Source organism: Meles meles, chromosome 16 (assembly GCF_922984935.1).
Source record: "Meles meles chromosome 16, mMelMel3.1 paternal haplotype, whole genome shotgun sequence".
Lineage (NCBI taxonomy): Eukaryota > Metazoa > Chordata > Mammalia > Carnivora > Mustelidae > Meles > Meles meles.
In genome coordinates this window covers 28,988,010-29,015,460 of record NC_060081.1, presented here as the reverse complement: position 1 = coordinate 29,015,460, position 27,451 = coordinate 28,988,010, and the positions used below count along the sequence as shown (strand labels likewise).

Here is a 27,451-nt window from a genome sequence, read left to right as displayed (position 1 = left end):
GGGTTGGAAATGAGGGCTTCGTTATGATTTTATGCCGATGTAGTTAAAACCCTCTGCCTGCCTTCTGCCCAAATGTGTGCTTCCCATGACCTTCAGGGAAGACAGCGCACGGGGTTTTCCCGAGTCTGTTGGTATACTTGTGCAAGACCCGGGACTAGTCTTTCCCGACGCAGGGGTGCTTCTGGGAGGAGGTCCCGTCTGAAAACCCACTAGGTCCTCTGGCCTCTGGTGGATTTACTGAAAGCAGAGCCTGAGACGGAGCCTGGCTTGCACACAGTTTGCTTAAGGCTATCTCAGCTGATTTCTGCATGTGAATTTTTTTATCTTATAACTTTTACTTTGTGCATGGGGGTGGGGTGGTCTCTAAAGTTTTCTCCATATAAGATCGTGTCATCTGCAAACAGATAACTTTGAAGTTTGGATGACTTCATCTCTTTCTTTTGCCAGATTGCTCTGGCTTGGACTCCCAGTGCTATGTTGAGTAGCAACAGTAGGAGCAAGCATCCTTGACTTGTTCGGATCTGAAGGGAAAAGCTCTCAGTTTACCACCCCTGAGTGTGGTGTGAGCTGTGGGTTTGACATATGGGGCCCTGGTTGTGTTGAGGGACATTTCTTTCTATTTCTAGTCTGCTGAGAGTTTTCTCTGATGAAGGGACTTGAATTTTGTCAAATGCTTTTTCCAAATTTATTGAGATGGCCATATGATTTCCCCCCCCCCCCCCGGTTCTGTTAATGTGGTGGGTCACATTACTTGATGTTTGTAGGCTAAACCATCCTTGCATCGGGACAAAACCCACTTGGTGTCCTGTCCCATCTTTTCAATGTGCTGTTGTATTCAGTTTGCTAATCCATATTTGCCAGGGATATTACCTGGTGAAAACAACTTTCTTGTGTCTCTTTCTGGTTTTGATGTCAGGGTAACGCTGACCTCATAAAATGATTTTGGAAGTATTCCAATCTCTTTAATTTTTTGGAGCAATTGAGAAGGATTGGAACAGATTTTCTTTTCAATTTTTTTTTCTTTTAAAGATTTTTTATTTATTTGACAGACAGAGATCACAAGTAGGCAGAGAGGCAGAGAGAGAGAGGAGGAAGCAGGCTCCCTGCTGAGGGAGCCTGGGAGCGTGGTCCAGGCGTCTGCCCCCTTCCCGCAGAGCGGGAGAGCCTGGCCCCCAGACCCACTGTGCGCGGCGGGTGCCGGCCCCCGGGGGCGGCATGCTGGGCTGTGCCGGGTGGCGCCCCCGGAGAGGCGGCGGGGCGGCGGGAGTTGCAGGAACCCCCTCTCGTGGCAGATCAGCCTCGCTGCTCTTCAGGCGGCACAAGCTGTAACCTCGAGAGGAACAAGTGCGGCGCCTCCGGGCCCGCTCCGAGGCTGCGCCTCGCCACTCGCCCGGGCGGGACGAAACTTTCCCCGGCGAGCTCGCCTCCGGGGATCCGGCCCTCCGTGCAGCTCCGTTCCCGAGGAGTCGAGCCGCGGTTTGGAGCTTTCCCTAGGAAGGAACCCGCACCCCTCGCCCTCCCCATGGCGCTTTTGGGGGGCGCCCCGGCCGGCGGCGGAGTGTGGAGTTGAGGCCTTGAGGGCGGAGGCCCCGCAGAGGCAGAACTGCGAGCAGCGCCCCTGGTGCCCCTGTGCGCTGGCTGGGGAAGGGGACTGCGGCGCTCCCGTCGTCTCGGCCCAGCGTCCCTGCCGCGCCGCGCGGTCTCTTCGATGGCTCCCCACCCGGCCTGGCCGGCCTGGAGCCGCCACTCCCCACAGCCCGGCCGGGGCGCCTTGCTGCCTCCGGCGCCTTCCGCGGGGCAGGGTCCTTGGGTGCTCCAGGACAGGCGGACACCCACCCTTTCGGGTCAGTTCGAGGCGCTGTCTCGCCTGGTTGCGCTAGAGATGGGTGCTCCGAGGGCGGACCAGTGTTCAGCGGAGCAGAGGCGGGAGGCCTGGAGGGTGGAGCCCGGTCTTTGGGAAGCCTCCCTCCTTGCTCAGAGCTGAGCGCCCCTGGGAGGTCCTCCTTTCTTGCTCTGCCGCCGCCTCCTGTCCTGGTGACCCACGGAGAACACGTGAGCCTACAGGCCCTCGGCACCCAGAGCCCAGCGTGGTCCTCAGGCTGCCGCTGGCCGCTGCTCCCTGCTCTCTGAGGCTTCCTGTGCTCCTCACATGCTGCCCTCTGTGGAGCGGGAGAGGTCCTCCCAGGCAGCCCTCCTCCCGTCAGCTGGCCCTCCTCCTCACCCAGCACCCTGACCCCAGGCCAAGCCTGCAGGGCCCCCTTATGCAAGCTGGGCTCCCGCCTGCCCCTTGCGGGAGCAGAGACCCCTCTCCGCGACGCAGGGTCAGAGGGGTCTAAGTCAGGTGCTGCCTCCTGCTGGTCCCAGCCCCATCGCTCAGGTCAGTTCCTCCTGCCCACACCTGGGTGTGAGCACAGGACAAGAAGGGGTTTCCAGAGCCAGAGACCACATTCGCACAACTTTGGTCACCGCACAGGGTGACAGCTGTCCTGTGGCTTCCGTGGTTCCTGACAATCCCTGGCTGTGCCGTGTTCATCACTGACACCTGACCGCGGCCTAGCTCCTGCATGCGGAGGGGAGCTCACCTTGCCTGCAGGCTGTGGCTCTGCCCTTGACTTCCCGGGTCCATGGGGCCTGGGGTGGCTGCTGAACCAGGTGAGGCGTGAGAGCAGGGAAGCAGATGAGCGCTGGGTTTCCGCAGAGACTGTGGCTTGTGCGTTTCTGTCCTAGTCAGAGGCAAGGCCCAGCCAGTAGCAACCCCTGGTAAACATAGGCTTTGGATTAAATTTCTGTCCGCTTCATATTTGTTCCAACCTTTTTTCTTTCTGTTCTCAGGCCCATAATGGGGATCTTACAGCCAGGGAGACCTGCAAGGCTGGATTCTCTGAAGAAGACTACACCGCATTAATCTTGGAGAACATTCTGGAAGGAGAGAGTCTACTCAAAGGTAGGGGGCTTGGGGATGGGTGAGAAGAAATTGCGCGTCGTGCTCTGGATGGGGGAGACCTTTCCAGGAACAGGCAAGGTGGGGCTGCCTTTGAGCTGGGCTTTTTGCAAGATGATGGCTCCGAGGTCAGTGAGATGGGGAGTCGGGACCTCAAAAGCATTTTGCATCGCAGGTATTTTGCATTCAGCATGCCTGTCATTTTTGAGTGAGGTGAATCATTTCCTGGGCAACAAACTGGAATTCGGATGTAACGTCACCCAAATAATGTGCAGGGAGAGACTTTCTTGCTAAGTATTTTTATGTATGAAATTCTGGATTCTTAAATTATCCCTGCTTTAAAATGCATGATAAAGCAGACGTTGTTGGAGATGCGATAAATAAGCCCACAGACGTTCTGTTCACAAATGTGGCATTCATTTTCATTACTGCCCCACTGACAACATGAAAACACACATGCAGGAGGGAACTACCAATTAGCTTTCTCGTAATTGTAGGATTAAATCCACATTTGTGATGGGAACATCAGAGGCAGCTTCAGAAGTCAAGTGACAGTAGATCATTCTGAATGTTGATCTGTTTCCCTTTCCAGACAAACTAATTAAACTTTCCATTTGCATGGGAGGGGAAATAAATCCGTTCTTCCTTCTGAGGATTCCAAATCCTACCACGAACACTGCAGCTGTGCGCCTTCCCAGAAGTAGCAGCTTTTAGCTGATTTCAGAGGGATGGAGGGAGCAAACTTTGGATAAGGCTTGAGAGCTAAATTTCGGCGCTCATGACTAAATAATCCTCACGCGGCTGACTTTCTCCCCAGTTTTGTGTTTTAGGAAATCTGGGATTTTCCCTTAAGAGCTGACAGGCTCCTCTGGGTGGGGAGAGGGTGAGAACACGCACACAGCAGGAGGCGAATTTCCAGGTCCTCTTCCTCGGAGGTGGGGCTTCATGGGCTTCCCTCGTTTGCACCTGGTTGTATGAATCAGGATTGTGAGCGGTTCCAAGTGCAGCTCTTCTTTTAACAGATTTCTTTTTTTTTTTAAAGATTTATTTATTTGACAGAGACCACAAGTAGGCAGAGAGGCAGGCAGAGAGAGAGAGAGGAGGAAGCAGGCTCCCCGCTAAGCAGAGAGCCCGATGCGGGGCTCGATCCCAGGACCCTGGGACCACGACCCGAGCCGAAGGCAGAGGCTTCAACCCGCCGAGCCACCCAGGCGCCCCCCAAGTGCAGCTCTTCTTATGTGCTCGGTGTCGTCTGCGTTGGCTGCTAAGGGTATGATGCTGTTGACTCTTTCGTTTATTCCCCCCCCCAAAATAAAAATGAAAATGAAATTCCCAGCCGTTGACCAGAAGCAGAATGGTTGTGTTGCACAAGGAGGCTTATATTGGTAAGAGTTTTAGGTGCTGCTCTGTGAATTTTAGGAGGGTGGGCCACCTTTCAGGGTGTATTAGCCTACTGAGTGTCCCAGTGTGTGCGCTCGGGGAAGGCCCAGAAGATGCTCTCACACTCAGTGTTGTAGTGTCACACGTGGCAAGGGACACATGGTACCCCCGTTTCCTTGTCCAGAAGCTGGCATCCTGGGCCTCTCTGGGGATGGAGCCGCTCTTGATAAGATCGTGGGTATCAGTTTTATTCAGGAACCTAAGGAAAAGTACCTCTTAGTAAAGCCAAATGCTACCTACTGTGGAAGCGAATGGCAGATTCTCATACCTTTTATGATGAAATGTGGGATTTCTAACAGGCATATGGTCTCCGTCCTGGCTGCTTTGTGCTTCCAGGCTGAACTGACTTCTGCTCTTGGCGGGTGTCAGGGGAAATCTTGGCTACTGGCTGGACCTTGGCCAGCCCCCTAAACTGGACAGGCTTCACCCAGTGTGGAACGGAGAAGGTGAACCTGGACCAGCCTTCATCCCTTGAGGATGCACCACTCATGTGGGGGCATGTACTTATCCCTTAGACGAGGCCCAGCCCCACCCAGGTGGAGGGGGGAGGTGCAGGTGTCTCCCAGGCATCGGGACCTTCTCTCCCCCTCCTGTGGGACAGGCTAGAGCCCCGTTGCTTCTCCTGCACCTGTGTGTATCCTCTTCCCCCCACTGTTCTCAGGGACCAAGATGTTTTATATCTTAGAAATAATTTTTTATATGGAGGCAAAAGCTGACGCAGACACACACTCAAATCAGGGCAGATAAAAATTTCTCTTTTTATGTACGCTCTCTGCAAACCACAAGACCACAGGGAAGATGTGTACATCCAAAATAAAATAAAGCCACGATATTTCTGTTATTCTGGTAGGAATCAAGTTAAATAGATTGCTTATAATTGAGTTATTCCAACAGAGAGAGCTTAACCTTAATTTGACAGGCGAAGCTTCCCATAGTCAGGGTTTTATTGTAAGTGTCCTGAAAGCCATTAACGGCTGCTTGGTGGCTTCTTCTCTTTGCCTGAGGTCAGCTTACCAGCAGCCCCGAACATCCAGATTCCAGAAGGAGCGATTTGTTACACAGTAATTAACTTATTTATGATAAATGGATGGAAGAAATGTCGTGGCATTTTGTTTTATGTCTAAATGAAAAGCATTTGCATTCTAAAAATTTCATGCTAATTAGGCTTAAAATAGTTTTCCCCAATAGGGTAGCGGGCGCTACGGTATTGTGAACCTTGTCAGCAGCAGAGCCTCTAAGTCCAGCCGTGTGGGGCATCCGCTGGGCTGATTTGTAGTGTTCTTGGATCCCTTCCGAGCTGGGTTTCCTGTGCCTGCTTTCTCTGGCCAGCTCGCAAGCGTAGCCCCGTACCATTAGCAGTAGTGTTGTTTTCAGGATCGTTCACTTACGGCCATGGTCACTGGTGCGTGGTAATATCTAAAGGAGGATGGTTAAGCCGTTTTCCTTAGGCCAAAATGGGACGTTCCGTGCGCCCTAGTTCAGTGTGGGGCATTTCCTGAGCTGCTGTCTTTTTCTCGGCTTTGTTACTAATTGACAGCCTGCCCACAGCTGAGGCAGTGAACTGCATTGCTCTCTCAAGGTGAGCAGAGTCCTGGAAAACCCAGACCAGCTTCGTGGCAAACCCCCCAAAGATGGGAGAGTGATAGGCTGTATAGTGGGAGCCCAGGACGCGTGGGTCCTATTAACCCTGGGTCCTGGACAGGAGTTGGTGTGTGAGTAGCCATGTCTGCTGGGGGCAGGAGGGCGTGGAGTCTGGATGGTAACCTCACAATACAGAGAAGAGGGGAGTGCTGTTTCTGAAGACTGCCTCGGGAAGCCTTTGTGCTCCCACTCTGCCTTAGCTCAGGGCAGTCCTGGGCAGCCCAGCCACACTCTGCTTCCTCCTTGGAGAACTTCTGCTCTCTGGGTCAGCATCTCTCTTGCTGAAACAGGAGGGTTCATGAAGGCAGCAGCTCCGGCACTCTGCTGTGCTGTTTTAGATCATCTCAGAGTGTGCTCAGCCAACAGGATTAAACCCCATTACCAGAACCTTAAATGAAGGGGCTTAATTTTTCTCATGTGATGGTGAAGAGAGATGGTCAGGGGCTGGAGCAGCTTGTGACCGCCATTATCACTACCTGATCTTTATTCTGCTGTCTGTGGCTTGTCAGCCCGGTTTACTACCTCCTAGTTGTAAGTTGTAAACTGGCTGCTGTGGCTCCGGCCATTGCATTTGAGTTTGGAGCAGGATAAAGGAGGGAGGAGGGGCACCATTTGCATCCCTTCCCTGTGGGAGGAGATCAAGCACTTTCTTGAGATGCTTGCTGTTCTCCTTGGCTACAACTAGGTCACATGCCACTCCCAGCTGAGAGGGAGGGGGAGGCTGGGATGCAGAGAATTGCTGGGAAGCAGAGAATTGTGTCGTCGTATTTGGGTTAGAGCTATTTTGATCCACCACCTGGTAGATCCATCTCCTTGGAGCAAGTAAGATTCTGTTTTAGGAAGGAAGGAGGGAGGAATGGATATGGAGGAGATAAGCATGGGTGTCTGCCCTTTAAGGCTGTGGCTTCCAGCACAGTCCCTAAATGTACTCTGGAATGAATGACTCATTTGCATACTAAGGCCCAGAGAGGGAGGGATGGGAGAGGGAGGGAGGGATGGGAGAGGGAGAGATGGAACAGGGAGGGATGGGAGAGGGAGGGATGGGGGAAGAGCCCACATGCAGATGTTTGGCATCAGCACCTAAGAATTGTGCACAGTGTTATGGGCAAGGCCAGAGGTACCACTATCTTATCTTGACAAGTATAGCGACACTAGCCTCTTCTCCAGGCAGGTGGGCTTGACCCCTGTGAGACGGGTCGCTCTTACTGGGGAAGAAGGCGTCAGGAGACACAGGACAAGAGGCTCAGCTGGTCTGCTGCCGAGCCACACCTGGCTTTGGGCCTGACCCGTGCGGTGGTGGCTGTGCAGTGAAAGTCTCAAATGAAGTCGTGAATGAGCCCAAGAACGTGGACACTGTAACACATCTGGACCCCCTTGGTTCACCTGCCGGGGAGGGGGAGCTGCTTGGACACTCAGCTGGTAGTACTAATAAGAAGCCACCCGCACGGGCTGCCTGTCCCGCGTCCACTCTCCCTGTCTTCCTCAGACTCCTACTCTGTGTTCAGCGTACGCACAGTCCTGTCCACGATGCTCACACGACAGGTGGACTCTGTTACACCGCGGTGGCAATATGGCCTGCTACGGCTAGGACCATCTGGTTAGGTTACTCTGTTCGACGAGGCTTCTGGGAAAGGATTTTTCCTTTTTCCTTCTTTCCTCCTGGTAGAGAGAAACCTATTCATCTGGCCTTGCCCTCTGCCTTTTTCCCTTACCTCTTCCTCCTGCCTGGAAGACAGACATGATGTGTGAGACACAGCAGCCATCTTGTGACTGTGAGGATGGTGGAGCGGGAACTAGATCCTAGGTGGCGTGCTTGAACCACATCCAGATAACCTCTGGGCTCGTTGTCCCCCTGAGAGGTGAGAAAACCAAGGCTGAAATACCTCAGTTGGGTTTTTTGTCCTTTTTAGTGAAGGCGATCCTGGGTGAGGGAAGCGAGTGCGGTGCCCGGCAGCAAGTAGCTGTCCTTCCCTCTGGAAGCCTGGAACACGTTTCATCCTCTGACTTGAGCCCAGCTTTGGGGGGACCCGCTACCCATCCTTTGTTCCTTGGGCCTCGGTCTTACTCTTTCTGTAGCGGCTCTGCTCCTTGTGGTCTCGAATCCATGTCCAGCACCCCGGATCGCAGAGCATACACCGTGGTGCTCGGTACATGTTTGCCGAGCGGATGAAATGAACAGTCAACCACGTTCGTGTCCGGGCCAGGATGTGGATGAATCATTCAATGTAGGAAGCCAGGCTGCCTGTCTGCCCCGCCCATCGGGGAATGTGCAGTCTCCACTGGCTCTCTTAGCCGCCCTCCTCCAGGAAGCAAGGGGAGCAGGCCTGGGGTCTCTGACTGCAGTGCTGACTAGCTCCGGGGGATCTCGGCTGCACGAGGGGTGGAGGTGAGGGCGGCCACGCAGGACTGCTTCCTGACCGGCGGCTCCACTGGCCTCACACCAGCACATCTCTTGCTCTGGAAGCCGGAGGAACCCTCCTTTTGGAGACCTGCACTGAGACCTGCTTGGCTTCTGTTGGCAGCCGTCTCCGGGGTCCCCGAGAAGGAGCCCCCAGAACCTTCTGTGGAGCGCTCGCTGGAGACGGTGATGCCCCTCTGGCTGTCTTTGGGGCCAGCCTTGCCATTTCGCGGTCGCTTGGGCTCTCAGGTCTGGCTGCCCGGGTGTCTCCAGGGCCCCCCATGATAGGTCTCCAGGTCTACCCCCTCGCTCCCTGCAATCCCTCCATCTCTGCATCTTTGAAACATGCTTAAGCAGATGCCAGAACTAATCACCAGCTGAGAACAAGGGAACAAGCAAGGGTTCGTCCTTCCAAAGAATGTGCTGGTTATTCTATTTGAAGGAGCAAGTTTGACTTCGAGTGAATTCCATCACGACAAAACACCATACTGCGTGCGGGTTCCTGTGCACCAAGGGCGGTAGAGCTCCCCACCTCACGTGTTATGAAGCCTCATGGGACAGGCTCCCTGCTTTTAGTTCCCAGAGGGGGACGTGGAAAGTTGCCCGCTGGCCTGCTTTTGTCACAAGGTTCAGAATTTGGGTGACTTTTTGCCCTGGCTTTAGGCTGCCCTCTCCTGGTGTTTCAGGCTGGCTCCCTGACTTCCGCACTTCAACAAAAGAGAACAAAACAACAAAGCTAGGTAGTTATCTTTGGTGGGTGTGTTCTTTCTCCCATTCCCCTTCCTGACTTCCATCGGGGCAAGCTGGTGCATGTGAGGTCTTCCCGGGCACTGACACACCTGCTCCCTTGACGCCTCCGAGACACCTGGGGCCTTGGGGCATTTGCAGGTCCTGCCCTAGCCCTGCTGGGTCTGCGCAGAGCACCCTGTGACTGTGCAATCCCCCGCCCGCCTTCGCAGGCAGGAGTTCTCTTGCGTCGCGGATCCGGCTGTTCCGTAGTTAGCCCGCATAGTTAGTGGCTTGATAGACACAAATTTAGCTGCTTGCTGTTCTGGAAACCGGAAGTCCAGCAGGGCCAATCTCCAGGCGGCCGTGAAGGCGTGGGCTGAGCTCATTCTTCCTGGCGGTCCCGGGGCAGAGTCTGTGGTCAGGACATGCCAGTGCTCGGACACCCCGTGCCGCTCATCCAGTCCCGCCTCGTTCCTGGGGCTCCCACCCCGCTCCCCACCATGCCCCGTGTCCCTAGTGCCGCTGGGAGCCATGGGGGGAGCAGGCTGCAGAGCCCACAGCAGCTCAAGGCTTCCAAAGGCTCCTTGTTTGGCTTCACTGATTTCCTGCCGGCAGCATGTGGGGATTTAGGAAGGATTAAGGTAAGCCTTCAGCTGACAGATAAATATCCACAGATAAATATCCACTAGCACAAGAGTCCCTCCCCCTGCCTCGGATGGGAGGAGGGGAGGACAGTCCTTGTGGTGGAGGACGGGAGCTTCCCTGCCCAGGCCGAGGCCCCAGGAGAAGCCGCAGGGGCGGAGGGAGGACTTCCTGGCCTGCCATGGGTGCATTTTCCATTTGGAATCCAGATTCGTTATGTTCCAGCCCCTGGGTGGGGGGTGCAAACCCGTGTCTGTCCATGAAGGATCCTTTTCTCTCTGAGCAGGACGGAGGAGGGCGGTGCCCCCCACCCCCGAGTCCTCCTTCGGGGCTGTGCACCTGTTTGTTCACCCGACATGGAGAAATGTTGGATCTTTGTCTCGCGTTGATTTTGCTGCCAAATGTAACTTTGAACACTGTTGACGCTGATCTGCTGGAAAGCTGAGGGGGGCCTCAGTGTCCGTGTTTGCTAAGCACGCGGTCCCAGGCTTCTGCTGCCTGCAAGGCTGAGGGAGAAGGGGGGGAAGTCACGGGCATCCTTGGGACAGGGGCCTGGCTGGCTGCCCTCCTCTCTGTGGGCCTCAGCTTCCTTATCTGAAGAGCAGAGGCCTAGCACGTCCAAGCGTGGTTGGGGAGCTGCGTGCCTGGGGACACTGGTGACACCCGCAGGCCCCTGCATCCCCTCCCAGACCTACCATAGTGGGTCTAATGGTGGACACCCCGAGAGTCATCTATCGGCACTTTGTTTGGAGAAGAGGTCTTGGCAGACATAATTAAGTAAGGTTCCTGAGATGAGATTGTCCCGGATGGTCTGGGGGCCCAATCCAAGGACAGGTGTCCTCATAAGACACAGAAGAGCAGAGACACAGACACAGGAGGAGCCACAGGAAGGGAGGCAGAGGGAGAGAGATGCCGCCACGACCTCAGGATGGCTGGAGAGGCCGGGAGCTCGAAGAGGCAGGAGGGACCCTGCCCTGGAGCCTCCCGGGGGCAGCATCACCCTTCCCACAGCTTGAACCTCAGACGCCAGCTTCTGGAACATCAAGAGAATAAGTTCCTGTTATTTTAACCCCCTGAGCTTGTGGTCATTTGCTACAGGAGCCCCGGGATGCTCAGACACCCGGTGCATCAGAAATCTAGGGCTGGGCCCTGGGGAGCTGCAGGATTGATCTGTCCCCCAGGGAAGTTGGTGCTGCTTCAAGCCGAAGACCTCAGGTCAAGAGGGATTTTAGCCTCAGAATCCCAGGGTCAGCAGAAACCACGTTATTCCCAAGGGCGTCTGCCGGGTGGTAGGTGGCGTCTGAGCGCACAGCTCGGGCGGGCGGCAGGCAAAATGCTGGGAGCGTCCACCCCACAGGGATGGTGCACAAGGCCCTTTGTGGCAGAGACCCCTGTCCTGTCTTCAAAAGTGTGACCTGGAACAACGCCATCAGGACTGAAATGTCCATGGAACAGTTGCTCTCATCCCATTAGCATCCCTGGTCAGATGCCATCATCACGAGGGTCAGAGCTGGGAGCAGATCGCGTGGTGACGTCATCAATGCTTTGTTGGTCTGTCTGTGGGCATGGTCAGCGGAACCCCGGGCTCCAGGGGAGGAGGGCTCGCTTCTGCTGCTGTCCAGACGCCGAGGCCGGCGGGAAGGCACGGGCGTTTACAGAACGTGCCTCTTCTCTCCCTAAAACTGCTTTGCCCAGCAAATGCAAAAAGGCCTTATTTCTGGCTCCGCGAGTTGAGTTCCCTGTGCTTCCAGCAGCCGCATTTTTGCTGCCTGGCTGCTCGGTTTCTCCAAAAGCAGAGGTTCGCACGCTTGTTCTGGGCCAGTCCCTGCCACCGCCCTTTCCTACTGCTGCATGGGGATGGCCTTGTGTATCCTTGGGGACCGTCGCTTCCCTGTCCGCAGGTGTGTGGGTGCTGGGGGAGCTCAGGGCCCCTCGGAGAGTCAGCGGCTGCTGTGTCCTGCAGCCTGGCTGTCCTGACTCTTGTGGGGTCTGGGGTGGGACTGGCCCATCCCTCCCTGAGAAGAACTGTGGCAGCTGGACTCACGATGTCTTGGGTCCCCAAGCTCTGCTCGCACTGGGCCCCAGGGTCACGTCTTCTGTTCTCCACGAGTGCCTCTGGTCGCAGGGGCCGAGGGGAAAGGGCCCTCGCTGGGACTGCCAGGGGCTGCTTTCTTGCTCCGTCCCAGGCTCAGGCCAGTTCGCAGTCTGGAGGGATTTCAAGGAGAAAGACGCCCTATTTCCCTTTCTTATTTTTCTTCAGTGAGATGCTGGCAGAGGGAAGCCTCGGCTGGCTGGTCGGACGGGACACCTACGGGCGTTTGAACACCGTGCGTAGGATGAGCCTCATGTGTGGCTGCCTTTGGCGAGCACGGGAAGCCCCATGCTGGTCCTGGTGTCTGGCCCTTGTCCCGGTGTCGTAGGACTGCCACCCGTCCCACAGGTTGAGGCTCCTCTGTGCTGGGGACCGCGCTGGTGCCTCCCTGGGGCCTGCCAGACCCATCCGCACAACCACCCTGTGAGGCAGGCCCCCTTCCCCTGCTTGGGGACGCCGATGTGTTCCGCTTTGGGGCCCCTCGTTCGCGGTCCTGCGCTGGTGCCGAGGAGCCCGGGTGGAGGTGGGCAGACTGTCGCCTGAGGCCACCCCTGCCGTGGGCACCGCAGCCTCGGATGTTCCCCGTGGACACGGGGCACCCTGTGGTCCATGTCTGAGCGGCTTCCAAGGGCCCGGACTCCCATCCACTGTGTGGCCGCAGGTGTACGTCCCGGGGAACCTTCCAGAGTGCCCACTGTAAGAAGACATGTGGTTCCGATGGCAGGTGCAGGTCTGGAGGGCCGGTGGGGTAATGCAGGTGGGCGGTGCCCGGCCTGGGGAGCATGAACACCGGGCCACACCGCTGCTGCTGCCGCCGCTCAGCCAAGTAGAGCCTGGTCGGCAGAAGCTCTGCTTCCTGGAGGCCCTGGGGAGCCCACATGCAGGCCCTAGCCAGGAGTAGACCCTCTGAGACAACACCGCATTCCTGATGCGGGGCCCGGACCTCCGTGGCCGTGGGCGCCTCTCTTTTCGGTGCAGCCCCAGTTGTAGGTGGATGAGCTCAGATGCTCGTCTTGAGGGTCGAGCCCTGAGATGCGGGGACCCAGCCTTTGATGCCGTCAGTTTTCTGTTAGACGCAGCTCTGTTCAATAGGTCTTTATGGATGTGTTGGGGAACATTTTCCTTCTTGGCCTTTCGTGTTTTATGTGCAGCCAGAGACCTTTCGGCAAAAGGCATGTTTTTAAAAATTGAATAAACAAATTACGGCTTCTTGAAAGCTCTGTCGGCTCAGGGAGGGCCACGGGAGCCTGAGTTGTTCACTGTGGTTACTTGTTAACAGGGTTCTGGTGTGATTAGATCTTCAGGGTGTTTTTGGTGCTGGGGTGGGGAAGGACCAGGGGGGTGGGAAGCTGACCGAGCTAGGTGTTGGCGCACAGGGTCGCCCTCTGTAAAGCTGGGCGCTTGTTTCTTAAACCACCTTGTGCTTTCTGACCTTCCCTTGTGCGGAGAAGGGATCATGCCACTTACCTCATCTCGTCCTAACATCCTAAGATAACAACAGATTACCAGGAAGGGCTGCAGAAGAGAAGACTGTGATCAAACGTCTGTAAAACGATAGAACCTATGTTTTCTGGAGAACAGGGAGGCTCCAGGATGACTGGTTTTTTCCATTAAAGGAGCTGGACAGCTTAAGGATTGATCTGCAGAGAAGTGTGAGATACGCTTCCATGTGGGGAAAAAAATACACGCTTAAAAGGTTAATGGCTGGTAAACGTCAATTTTCTACAATCCTGGCTAATAAAAATACGTTATGAGACAGAAAACATCATGCTGCCAAAATTACAGAGGCCTTTGAAATCCATTTGAAGTCTTGGATCCTTTGAAAATGACTGGGGGGGAGGGTGAGAGCTTCAGGTCTTTTCCTTCCTGGTGGAGTGATGGCACCTTTGCGGGAAGGCGCAGCGTCTCCGAAGGGGCGGGGTCTTTCTCTGGGAATTTTTGGTCGAAAAGGAACAGGCGCTCTGCATTCCTAGGCCTGGAGTCTTTGCTTGGGCAGCCCTGTCCACCGCCGCACAGGTGTCCTGTGCTGGTGGGTCTTTGAGATGGCCCTGCGTCGGGGATTTGCGTTCGAAACACTGTAAGCACGGTAGTCCCTAAAAACCTCTGATTTCTTTTTTATTTTTTTTAAGCTTTATTATATTTTTTCAGTGTTCCAAGAAAAACCTCTGGTTTTTTAAACATGATGACGGCGACAGCCTTTTGTGACAGCCCCTAAAATTAGAATGGGCTTGTCTCCGCTCTTTGGGTAGGGATTCCAGCACACAGAGATTCTGGAACTTCCTGGAGTCTCCCGGGGAGAACCTGGGAGACTGGAGACTCAGGGTCTCCTCATCTTAGCCTCTACACATCCCCTGTCCTGTTTGCTTTCCTTGGATGCAAGTTTGAGTGGGCAGAGCAGATGCCTGGGCACCTAGAGAAAACCAGCGGGGAGAAGAAGTGCTCGTCAGGTGTTACTTTCCCCGGGGTCCTGCAGGTCCTGCGTCTTCTGCTGGATTTAATCAAGGCTCTCGACAAGGGAGCCGCTTCTCCTGGAGCGATGGACGACAGCCCTCGCTTCCAGCCTGGCTGACTCAGTGCAGCGGAGGGTCTTGTGGGCCACCTTCCTGATTCCTTACATTCCCCTTGGGTGGGCACGGAGCCGTGGGCTGAATTCCAGCTTGTTGTGACGCCGCAGCAGAGAGGCTCCCGTGTCTGAAGGTCTCTCGGCCTCCCTGACATGGCGCTGGTGCCTCTCACCTGTCCTCGTCGCATGGTGCATGAGGCCTTGAGAATCTAGGAAAGGAACTTGATTTTCCAGCAGGGTGAGCCTGGAGAGATTGTACCTCCCCCGGGGATGGGAGAGGAGGTGTCACTCCCTGGATGGGCCCGTCCCAACATAAGAGAATCTTACTTTTGCCTTTTCCCAGGGGAAACATTAAAACAGAGGGCAGCTGGGGCCTCACCAACACACCAAGGTTTGGGTCCGGATAGGTTGGGGCTCTTGGGACCGACCCACTTGGGTTTACGTGGGCTGACTGGGGGCAGGGGGTGGGGGAAGGGGGCCGAAGGATGGCGGCCCGAGAGCAGGGGTACTTGGGAATAGGACTCGGTTGCCTCCTTTCTCTTGGATTCTGTCCTGAGTGGTGTTTCCTCCCTTTAAAAAAGAGGCAGCGAGAAGAGAGTTCTTTCTAAGCCAGGCCTCCACGCTCTCGGGAGCGCTGGCGTGGGGCTTGGGACTGCTGGAGACATGCCCCATTGTTGGCCTCTAAAAGGAGGATTCTGGAAGGATATCATTCTGGGATGTGCCCACAAAAGTCCCCCGGTGGCTTCCTTAGGTTGCCGCTTCAAGGAGGCACTAATTAATCATGTCCAGCAACTACGGGGGAGCCGGGGCCGCTCCCAAGACCAGGAGGCAGCAGCCCACCCTCTGTCTGTCCGCTCTCCACACAGGCAGAAAATTGCATTGTTTCCTCCCTCTGGAAGGTGGTTATTTCATCAGGAAGCCACCCCCTCCTGGCGGTTATCTAGAAATTGCCTCACTGCATTTCTCCCTTATTGGTTCTGAAATAATATTGTTTCCGTCTTACTTAAATGCCACACAGGTTCAAATTTCTGTTGTTGTAAATGACACTCCAGATGATGGCCTTGTTTATTGCCAGAGACCCCAGTCACTCTCGAGGAGGGCAGATTGATGGGGAGGGCGCCTGGGACTCTGGCCGCTCGTCTGTGTCTTCCTGCAAAGAGTCCCGAGTTCCAAGAGCCAGGCAGGAGCTGTGGAGGCAAACCCTTATCTATTTATTTCCAAACGTATTGTGCCGTTCATCTCCACTCACTGTCTCCCAGGGGAACTGCTCTTCATGAGACAGGAGCCTCTCTCCAGAAAGGTATTTGATTTTTGATGTAAGGGAGGGATTAATGCCGCTGGATTTTGATAAGGCCGGCCGTCTAGTGTGGCACAGACATGCTTGTCCTGCCCGTATCGCTGAGTCGGTTCGTTACACGGGAGCACAGCGGAGCGGCAATACGGGTGTGCAGAGAGAATTGTAGTTTTGCTATTTAAAAAATAAGTCTAGTGCTTTACAATGTTAAAATGATAACTTGTTTAGGGAAACTCACAGTGCCTGTCTTTTGGCACAGAAAAACCTCTTCTAGCGGCTTGACTTGGATCCTCTTAATCTATTTTTATTTTCCTGAGCATAAATTAAAGCCTCATTCCTACTTGAACTCTTCAGTTAGAACGTGGGGCCAGAAGTGCATGTCTGCAGTGCCGACCTAAACATGTTTCCAGGACTCTACACCAATCATGAGCTGATGCCTTTGCTTGTAAATGATCTCCAGGGCTGAGATTAGATGTACTGTAATCTGGTTAGACTCTGCTAAGTAGCTTGATCTGTGGAGGATTTTCCTGATCCAGGTGTGAATCTTGGTGTCTTACCTGGGGATTGGGGGAGAGAGGATTAGAGGCCACATTTGTTCAGTGGATCAGTGTGATCCCATATTCCCGCCGTCCCCTTCTTCCTCACAGGGCAATGACGGGGCCGGTGTTCACACAGGCTCACCCACACTGCTGTTTCCCTTGTGGCCACGTCTGGTGTTTTGTGGGATGGATATCCGTGGAGGCCCCAGGTGGTGGTTAAACGATGCTTGATAATGGAGACTGGGCCTGTTATTCTAGAAGGCCATGGGGTCAAGGGCTGTTGGACAGAGAAAGGCGTGGGCGTCCCAAGATGCCACACCTCATTAATATTCCACATTGTTTATTTTGCTGTTGGTGGTGACATCTAGCTTCAGAAATGCATGTGGATCTTTGGATACCAGATCCACAGATACCAGAGCGGCTGCATCACTCTTTGGCCCATTAGTTAGGGGTCCCGGGGGTCTTAGGCTCTCCAGGCCATGGTCCCAGGGCCCCTTTCCCTTTTTCTCCACACCACGCCCACCCCCTCTGGGGCCAGCATGGAGCCACCTGCTGGACCAGCTGGAACTTGACATCCCTTCCTTTGCTGCTCTGCTCCTTTGTTTTGGCTGCCCTAGCTGCCCTTTGATCTGTGGGAACCTTCCAGGGCTGCTGCCTCCAATCCCATTTCTCCATGGAGCCCCATTCTGCTGCCTTCTCCTGTCCCTCTGCCTGAGCTAAGTGAGATTAATTATTTTCACCTCCGTTGTTTCATAGCTTTATTAAAGTATGTGATGATGTGGAGTTTCTTGGGTTCTCCTCCACGTCTGACAGAATTGTGGTCATGCTATGAATGTGAGTGTGTGTGCACATGTATGTGTGTGGCATTAGAGCTACAGATGTGTGGGAGGAGGTGTGCTAGGGAGCTGGAGAGCGGTGCCAGTTCCCCAGATCACCTACGAAGCCTCCCTCCCAGGAAGGATTCTTTGCAGGAAAAGGAGACGAGCTTTCTCGCACCTCTTGGAGGGGCAGAGGCTGGAATTGATAAGCAAGAAAATGTGAGAGCATGATCATTAGAGAAGGGTGGGCATCGAGTGGAAAAGTCAAAAGTGTTTTTCATTTTGCACCTCTGTGTTAGGGCTCATTCAGTGTATTTATTAAGCCATTATCAAAGCCAAGTAAGACAAGTGGGTCTTTGTCTAATGAACTTGCCCCTCTGTGGGCTGTGTTAGCTGCAGGTGTCCAGAGCATAACTGGATAACAGCGGTGGTTATTACGTGGTCTTCGGGCCAGACCGCCCCACCCTTTATCCACACAACGCAGTACACGAGGCTGACTTTTCCAGCTCCGGTTCCGACTTAGAACCCCAGGGTAGGTGCCGGCCAGAAGCCTGACAGAGTCTTCACATTTCAGGCCCCAGTGCCTTTCTCCAACTCGGGGCCTGTGCTGTGACCCAGCTATAAAGCACACGGGCTGCCATTTGGTAAACTTTTCCTGCTGGGTTACTTGGCTGGTCTGGATGTCGGCAAAGCAGAAAGTTCCACATCTGAGGGTCAGGGTGCCAAGGAGGCCCACCTGTTGATCTCTGCCTTAGGTTTTTAGTTACCTGACTCTTCATCCTGCCTGCCACCGTGGCCCTGTCTGCGGGTAGCACTTCTCTGGAGGATGCGGTAGTTCTGCCAAGCGATGTCGGTCTCAGGGAGTGGAGATCTGGAGACACCTGTGTGTCTGCATGTACAGGAGTCAAGCTGCTTGACTGACCCCATTTCATCAATCCGTTCCCTCTCCTGGGCTTGTCGAGCCAGAGGCCTACTGAGATGAGGCAGTGATGTGGTGTTTCAGCGCTATGCACACACTCATTCTAGATACTGAAGCGTGTTCCTTCTGCATCAAGGATGTGTTTGTGTACTGTCTACAGTTGCCTTGCATGGTGGCCGCTGGGCTGGGGCAGCGTCCCATCCTGGTGCTCAGCCCACAGGAGCACGTCTGCCCAGGGCTCACTTGCTTTTCCCAGGAGACAAGTTCAGAAGGCACGAGAGACAGGCAATGTGGAGGGGAGTGGGAGTGCCAGGAAGCATGTTCTCTCTGCTGTAGAAGGATGGAGTCCAGGCTCTGCTGGGTCTCTGATGATGGCCTGTGGAGTCTGAGAGGCCTCCGAAAAAGGACAGCGCCCCAGGCACTCACAGTCACTGATCAATGCTGAATTGATGCACTCACTTCCCAAGTGGGGGCTGGCTTCATGTCCCAGCGGAGGGATCATTCCTTACTGGTGGACGTTTTGAGACAGATGGTCAGAGCCTCTGTTGCAGCAGAAATACTGAGACTTGCAAGGGTCGAGGGCTGAGGCCTGGGGTGGAGGTCTCTGTGCTGGCCCCCTCCTCCCTCCCGGGGCCGCCCTGCATTCCTTTACTTCCAGGTTGAGAAGCCACGTGGCCATGACTGCCATTCCCAAGAGCCATCCCTCCAAAGCAGAGAGTGCAGCCAGGAACATTCTAGAAGGTGGGCCGGGGCTGGCATAGGCAGACACGTCCTGCTAGCTCATGGTGTCCTCACAGCATCTTGCCGCCTGTTGGCTCTCACTGTCAGGTGCAGCCAGAAGAGGCTTCGGAGGCCGAGCTGGAGTGGGTTCCAGGGGCACTTGTGGCGTGCTGCCGCAGGCCCCACGCACCCTCTCCCTGCTCCGTCAGGCTCTCTGCGACACCGAGCTCCCGGTGCTTTCCTGGTTCCTGCTTCATATTGTGTGGGGGCCTCTGCTGGGACCACATCCCAGCCAGGCACCCTGTGCCTCTGCTCAGAGCTGTGCTCCGCCCCCTCGGCCCCCACACCCATGCGGCAGGGTTGCTGTTCAGAGCCCGTCACCTGTCACCCTCCCTGCACCGTGACATGGTCTCCCAGAGACACACACCCACTTCTGGCTGCACCCCAGCCTGAAGCAGGCTGAGCCCACGGGGACAGCCAGTCAGGGCTGATGGCTGAGCGGGTGATGGGGCCTGTGCTCCCCAGCGGGGTTTGTGTGCACATCCCTGCTTCCCTGACCCCTGCACGCTCTCTCGGCCCTTCATTCCTTTTCTCTGCTCTTCCCTGGGGAGTTCCCACCTCGCCTAGTCTCTGGTGTCAAGTCTGCTCCAGAGCCCCGGCCCCCGCCGGTGGCCAGGACCCCCTCCCCACACCTGTGGAGAGGGCTCCTCTGCTGTGGTGGGGCCTCCTTGGGGCGCAGCCTGGGGAGGTCAGGGGCCCACTCTTCCTTTTCCCGCCCCCCACCATCGAGCCCCTGTGGGGCTGGTCACCCACGGCTGGAGGGAGACAGAGGGGGAGGTCTGGGAACGGGAGCATCCCCTCCGAGGTAGTGCCCTCGCCAGGCCCTGTGGGGGAACACAGATGTAGCCTGAGCTCCCAATGCCCAGGGATTGTGAGCAGAGCGAACCCTGATGTGAACCCTGATGTGAACATCTCTAGCCTGTGATGTTCTGGGAGTCAAGCCCCCAGCAGGTCGCTGGCCAAGTTGCAGGCCTCCACATATGATTGTGGGTCCAGCTCTGTTTCCAGTAACACAGTGGCTGTGTGGAGGCCAGCACCAATGGGAGGCTCTGACTCTGGTCTTGAAGACAGGTAACTGGAGAGAAGGGGATATCTTAGGGCCATGATTGCAAGGCAGAAACCCTCCTCCAGTGGGTAGAGTCCAGGCCTGGGGTCATTGAATAGACATCCACACTGATCGTAGCCCCCCACTGTGCCCTGGACCTGTGACATGCTCTGGGGACACCCCCCACCACTAGCCGTGAGCCTTCGCTGCTGGGGATGGCTGGGCTGAGGTGGCTGTTCCCTGGGGCTGCACGTGAGAAGGAGGTGAGGGGAGAAGCCTGGTGCAGAGAAAGCAGGGGCAGGGGTGCAGGTAGATAGCAAGAGTAGGAACCTTATTTTGGTGTTAAATTACCATGAAGGAGGAAAAGTGGGTTTGAACTACACTTTGAACAAGTGTAGTTCAAACCCAGGCTGTTGGCGCCTGAAGGCCCCCAAGCATCAGGTCTGCGTGTGGGGCCTGTGGCACAGCTGGGGGACTGTCATAGTGCCCACAATGCCTGCAGTGCCAGGGACGGGGTCCTCCAGTGACGGAGACCCCCATCTTCTCTCCCAGCGTTGAGGACAGCGTCTGCACGTCCTGATTCCTGCAAACCTGATTTCTCATGGAGAGAGTGGGGCCAGGTGTGCAGCACAGATTTAATGGTGTTTTTTGCTTTTACCGGGCTTGTGTAAGAGCAGATCAGGCATTGTTATAAATCTCCCTGTTGAACACACGTACTTCCGTACGCTGAGCGGTCCCTGAGAACAGAAGCAGGGTCCAACTTGAGAGGGGACGTGGGGGGACCGCAGGGCGTGGCGTCCATGTATGACGTGCGTGCTTGCCACCCTGGTGGGGCTGGGGCCCTGGATGACCTCCCCAGGGGTCTGACCTTGCACGGGTGAGCAGGCGGCAGCCTCCCAGCTCTGTTCCGTCTCCATGCTCTTGGTGGTGAGCCCCCGTGGCTGATTTCCCATGGGGATGAGGTGTTCCCCATGCAAGTCACGAGTGCTAAAGAGAATAGGAGGGATGATGGTTCCGAGGGTCTCTCCCTCGGCTGGAATCCAGGGCACATGATGCTCTCTCCGCCTGGACACGTGGCTCTGAGCAGTCCACCTGCTCTGACCCAAAGTTTGTGGTGGGCAGGGCTCCCCCTTGCATGCCGGGATCCAGGCAGTGGCGTGTGGCCCCATGTGCACGTGTCACCCCCTCGATGACAGCACCACGAACCATGGCAGGGTTGTCCACGCAGCCGACCCCAAAGCCGGAGGGGACACGTGCTTGTAACCATGTCAGGGGATAGACCCCAGACCTGTGCGTTCATCACGGGCCCCCCGTCGACTCTCCCAGCCCGACCGCCCACATGATAAACACGGGAGAACGCTCGGCCTCTGCAGACCCCGCAGGTTCTGTCCACACTTCCCACCTATTTGAACCTTTCTTTGAAAACCCCCACTGCTCCGGGATGGGGGAGGGGCATGGAGCAGGCGGCCCGGCAGGAGTGGGACGGAGGATGAAGTAAGGCAAGAATGAACATAACACACTTCGGAGAAGACAGTTTCGTTTAAAAAGTGCCTTTCATCTCTCCCTTTTATATTAACATAACACTTTGTATTTTTAAAATGCCAAAAAAATTTTTTGGAAACTTGAAAAAGAGAAAAATACAAAGAAAATTCAGCGTAACTTTATCTCCCACGCCTGAAGAAAGCACTTTCTCATTTGGCGTGTCGTATGTGTGCATGCGTGTGTATGTGTGCGCGTGTGTGTGCACAGACTTGCACAGTTGGGATGTGTCGTAGGTGCATGTGTGCTGTGTGTGCAAGTTTTCATGTGACCGGCATGTTCCTGTTTCCACGTGTGTGTGCACAGACACACACGCATGTGTTTTGTGCATGGGAGTGCCTCTGTGGTGTGTTCGTGGGCTCGAACGTGTTAGCGTGTGTGCGAAGATGTGGGTGCTGTGTGTGGTGCTCACAAACATGTGTACGCGTGGTGTGGTTGAGTGTGCACACGCATGGCTTGCCACACGCATGTACGGCCTGCATGTGGTGGGACAGGATGTTCCCAGGTCTTTGCGGCCAGACTTGACGCTGCAGCGAAGATCTTTGCAAACTCCTTTTACGGCACGGCTCTCGTTTCTTCGCGACAGGTCATTAGGAAGAGAATTCAGAGTTTCTGGTTAGAGCCTGTGTTTGTGACACCGTCCAGGACGCACTTGGTTAAAAGACGAGACTTGGTGCTGATCTGTGTTCCTGGGGAGGACGCTGGGGACGTGTGTGTCCATGCACTAGTGGGACCACTCTTTTAAAACTGTGTCCCGGTGTGACCGATGTGACCGGTGTGACCAGAGTGACAGGGGTGGCATCAACTGCCCTGCATTTGCTTAGTCAGTGGAGAGGCTGGCCATTCAGAAAGTCTGTTTTTCCCTCCTCTTTCTTTTTCAAAATGGCACGTCCGCATTTGTTCCTATTCCCGCTGCAGGTGACTGTGGGGTGTTGGGCGTGGCTGACACGGATGTAGGGATTCCTTTGGGGAAACCCGACCTCTGTCTTTAGGCTGCAAACACGCTTGCATTTCTGGGAGCCCCTTGTCACTGGCATTCCTCAGGGGGGTCCTGTGGTCTCTTACTCGGCTAGTCTCAGTGCATTCTTCATCTGCCCTGGTTGCTTAGTGTGTGCCGACGTGGGCTTCGTGTGCACCCGGCTCAGAGGTGCTGCAGCGGGTGGTTGATGGATCTCTCTCATCCAGACCCTTTGTTTGTATTAATAAGTAAGCAAAACCCATCCGGACCGGCTGGAGCCCCTCCACAGGTTCTGTGAAAGGCAGTGTCGCTCCCTAAGGCCCGGAGCTGAGAGTTTAACCAGCCACGGGACCCGGTGGCCCAAGTGTTCTGGAGAGGGCCTGATGGTCATTCTTTCAGGCTCTGCTGTCCGGATGTTGGAGGACCCACACGACTGCTCTTGTGGCACAAAACCAGCCGTGGACAGGTGGTAAGGAAAGGTGGCTCTGTTCCAGGGAAACGTTATCCACATCTCCAGGCCAGGGACTGGACCCGACATGACACAGAGTCCCCTCTTCCTGCTTTCCTGCCAGACCCTCCTGTTTTCACTTTCCTTTCTCCTGGACACGTGGAGAGAAGGGCCCCTGGCCAGGACCTCGTGCCCCAAAGGCCTCATTCTTCGGTCTTCCTAGCCACCACCTGAAGCTTGGTGTTTTCAGTCCCATTCGACAGATGAGGAAGCTGAGACCAGCAAGCTGGGAGGACGTGGCCAAGGTCATGAGGAACCATGGCTGCCCGTGGAAAGTGTGGCTCAGAGCGGGGTCTGGTCTTGGGGCCAGAGGCCATAGTGTGTGTCCCCCAAGGCCTGAGCCGGCTGGAGGGGCCTTGGAGGACACGAGGACACGCAGACACGGAGCCACCCCGAGCCCGGCCAGGCCCCTCCAGCCCTGCCAAGGTGCTTCGTGTTGGGCAGACCCCTAACGGCGCTGGAACAGTGAGAGAAAGGAAATGGAACATTATTAACCACTGATGGATAGTGTATTCAGTTTCCAATTTAATGATCTGCAACTGCAAATCCAGGGTTAAGAATGAACCAATTTCTCACATCCTTTTTGCTCTGTTCATCCCAGGTAAGGAAATGAAAGGATTACTCCACAGTCGTGTGATCCAAATGTCAATGTTCTGCCTCGTTAGAGACGCGGGCGCGACTCCTCTGAAAGCCTGCACCATGGGGGTGATGTCGCGCAGCTCACCTGCTCGGAGTGGGGGCTGCTCGTGGGGGCATGGGAGCCTTCACAGGGAGGTTGTCCCCCGGTGCTGGAAGCCAGCTCCTCTCCAGGGCCCTAGACCCTTCCCGCCACTCCTCCTTCCCACGCCCAAGCATCCCTTCCCTCCCGGCCAGCAAGGTGGCGTGGGCTGGCGGGGGGGGTGGGGTGGGGGGCACCCCAGACCTGTGGCGGTGGGTGTTGGCACTGCCCATTCCCGCTTTCCTGGCAGGGCACTGAGAGATGAGGGGACAAGCGTTTGGGTTGATGGCGTGTTGACTAAATTGCATGCAGCTGGGTCCTCTCCTTCCCCACACCCTTGTGCAGAGAGCTGAGGGGGGGAAGCCGCCTGGGCTCTGTTCCATAGGCAGCTGGGGTGGGCACCCTCCTCCAAAGCCAGGCCCCCAGCTGTGCTGCAAGGGTGTGAGGGAGGAGCACTGCACCCCCCCCCCTTCCAGCACCACACTCGTCCCACAACAGGACTTTAGGAGTCCAGGTTTTTTAGCCATTCTGCACAGGACTGGATAGAACCTTCCAGATCAAGTGACTGAAGCTGGCGTGTTCTTCTCGCATGACTTGAGACGGAGGGCGGGGAGCTGCTGGTGGCAGTTCAGAAGCCAAGAGTGTTTGGTAGCTAATGCTTTTACTCAAGGAGAGAAATTATGAACAAACACTTCTGCTCGGCAACATCGTGAAAATAAACATATGGCTGCAGAAACGCTTCTCAACACCCCTGCATGTTGGTCTGGTTCACAAGACACTGAGAACCGAAAATAAAACAATGAGGAGGGATGTGTGTGCCAGCTTGCAGCGAAGAACCCCCGAATCGCTGACAGGTTCATTTTCGCTGAGCAGATTTCAGAGCTGCATCTGTTACTTCTCCAGGAACACGCAGCCATCTTCTGGGCCCACTTCCTGGGGCGCAGTGGGACTGATATCAGCCCAGGAGTCGTGGTCAGGGGTCCAGGTGGAAGGATGGCAGTGCTGACACCAGAACGGCCGGCCCACGTCATTTTACACACGGCTGACGTCACACTCCTTAACTGTGCTTCTTGAAACATCAGGCTTGGTGTAAAACAGTCGTTCCAGGTGGGATGCAGACGTGGGGTCCCTGCTCCCCACTCATGGCCCTGGCACCGAGTTCCCTCCATGAGTCGGCCTTCTCAGGGGTCGCAGTGCTCTCGGTGTCCAGAAGTCAAAGTCATGTGTGTGTGCATGAGAATATGTGTGCACATGTGTGCGAGTGTGTGCGAGTGGGTGCATGCCCGTGACCTTGCCACACACCCAGGGACAGGCGGTCCTCACTCAGCCTGCAGGAGCTCGTCTTGAAAATGAAGACCATGATGGACACTGACGGGGCTGTGAGCCCTGAGCCCTGTCCCTTTCCACTGCAGCGTGATGTCACAGGGACACCCCGTGTGTGTGTGTGAGTGTGCACTGCACAGGACAGTGTGCTGGTGTTTGTGAGTGTGCATTGAACAGGATAGTGTGCCGGGGTACGTGTGAGTGTGTGCTGAACAGGACAGTGTGCCGGTGTGTGTGCGTGTGTGTGTGAGTGTGCGCTGAACAGGACAGTGTGCCAGTGTGTGTGTGAGTGTGCCCTGAACAGGACAGTGCTCCTGAGTCTGCAGCTGACACAGGCTCAGGACGGGCAGAGCGGGTTCTGACAATTGCGGACTCATAGCCCTGGTGGCAGAGATTGCGGTGAGAACGTCACGGAGTATAACGGGCCGAACGGAGTCTCCTAGACAGATGTGCTGCTGTCTTCCCCGCCTGGGGTGTAGCTTTATTTGGGGAGAGAAGGGTCTATGCAAATTTATTTAAGTTAACATGAGGTACTCCTGGATTAGGACGGTCTCTACACCCATGAGCGGCGTCTACGAGAAAGGACGTTACCTCCAGTGGTCTGGCGGGTCACAGTGGACGCCAAGACTGGAGTGAGGCGTCTGCAAACAGGGGAGCAGGGGGTTCCCTCGAAGGAGTGGGCGGGACCCTGCCACAGGTGTCAGAGAGAATAGGCCCAACTTGGCTTCCGGCCTCCAGAGCTGGGAATGGTACGTTCTGCTTTAAGCTGCCGTGTCCGTGGCGGTGTTTCAGTCATGGGTGCACTGGAAAGCCAAGCACGAAGGTGTTGGTCCTCCTGTGTGCTGCTGACGTCCCGTCTCAGTGAGAAGGGACCGTCTGCCGGGGGGGTGGGGGGTGTGCTCTGTCCCCGCTCACTCTGAGATGGAGCAGCTGCCCCGTCCAGGCAGCGGGCCTTGTGTCCGGAATCTCTGGGTTTCCTGGTGGCCCCACAAGAGGCATGTCATCCCCCAGAGCCTCCCGGACACTCACAGCACTCCACCCTCATCTCCTTGGTTTGGTTCCTCCGCACCCCGCCTGGCGGGAGCTTCGTCATAGCACATTCTGTGCAGGGACTAAAGCCCCAAACAGCGGCCTGCGGGAAGTGTCGGTGGCCCTTTGAAATCTGGGTGAGATTGGCCAGCATCATCCCTTTGGGCCTTGATTTGTGGCGAACATCTGGGGCTGGGTGTCTGGCCCAGGTCACAACTGACCTGTTCAATATTTGTCACTTTCATTCATTCTGAAACTGGTTTTCTGTGACGTTCTATTATCTTAGATTTACACCTTATGCTTCCCCGTCTTCTCCTGAAACCTTGAGCTGCTGGAGGACAGGAGATGTGTGTGTGTGTGCACGCGCAGGTGTGTGTGTGCAGGTGTGTGCACGCAGGTGTGTGTGCAGGTGTGTGTGTGTTCTATGAGTGTGTTTCTGTGTCTGTATTTTCCGGCGACATCTGAGGTTGAGCCGGACAATCCCTGTGTACATATTCCGTGCTTTACATCTTGTCTTTGCATCTGTGATGTTTCCCTCCATCTCGGGGAGAAAGAAACTTTGTATCCGGAGTGAGTGTTGCAGGGCTGAGTGCAACACAGGCCTTTGGATCCGTTGCCACAACCTTAATTTCTAAGGTTAAATGTCTACAGATCCTATCAGAATCCAGTTAAGACGCTGATTCTGACTCCGAGGTTCTGGGCCAGGGCCTGAGGGTCTGTACCGCCCGCTGCTGCTGGGTGGGGAGCCCCCTTTAGGCCGCAGGGATCTGGAAGGTGCCACCCGCAGTTGTGAACCTCCTGGCATCATTCCAAGTCCCTGTGTCAATTCCCGCGAGACTGTAACCACCCCCGACTCCTTCTGATTCTCTGGCCTTCAGTTTCTCTCTCCCCATTGGTCTGAATGAAGGTACCGCACCCTCTTTGGAGGGCGGTCTGATCGCTCAGAACCAACAGCGTGGCTGGTGTTACATAAAGATGAGAACAAGCCATCAAGACTTGGCATCGTCATTTCCCACAGGTCAAGAAGAGGCCAAAGACGGAATGAAGGATGTGTCCGCGTCCCCAGGGCTCGGCACACACTTCAGCAGGGACCTGCAGGGAGACGTGTGGGCACTCCGAGCTCATGTGTGGCTGCATCTGGCTTCAAGTGTGGGCACGGGCACAGACTGATCCCACGGGGTCGTAAGTAGACGGGCCTGCCATTCCTCCTGAGCCCCATGGGTCCTCTAACGGCGCCATCCTGCCATTCTCTGGTCTGTTCATGGTTTAAGGATGTGGCTGGCCACGCTGCTATGCCTCCAGGTCCAAGCAGGAGGAGACTGTGCGTCTGCTCTGTCCCTCGCTGTCACTCGTCAGAAGTTTGAGAGCTTGTGGTATTTTCATTGCTTGGGTTTCATTCTGCCTATTGAATTTAAGAGCCTTGCAGAGCATGCTGGGAGGGGCAATGATCATGAATCTGGACTCAACAAGTAGCCTTAGAACATGGTTGGCAAAAACATCCCGGGTTCCTTGGAAACTTCCAGTTACAGGAAGTG

The 27,451-nt window shown here is 55.5% G+C and overlaps 1 long non-coding RNA gene across 2 annotated transcripts; it reads left to right on the top strand.

The window, feature by feature from the left end:
- Positions 1 to 1,660: 1,660 nt before the first annotated feature.
- Positions 1,661 to 27,141, top strand: LOC123927186. 2 transcript variants are annotated; one of them, XR_006815373.1, is made up of 3 exons: positions 1,661 to 1,844; positions 2,833 to 2,944; positions 26,935 to 27,141. It is a non-coding gene; the product is annotated as an uncharacterized LOC123927186 (long non-coding RNA). The 2 variants fall into 2 exon arrangements; XR_006815374.1 differs by lacking the exon at positions 1,661 to 1,844 and adding an exon at positions 1,861 to 2,377.
- Positions 27,142 to 27,451: the final 310 nt, after the last annotated feature.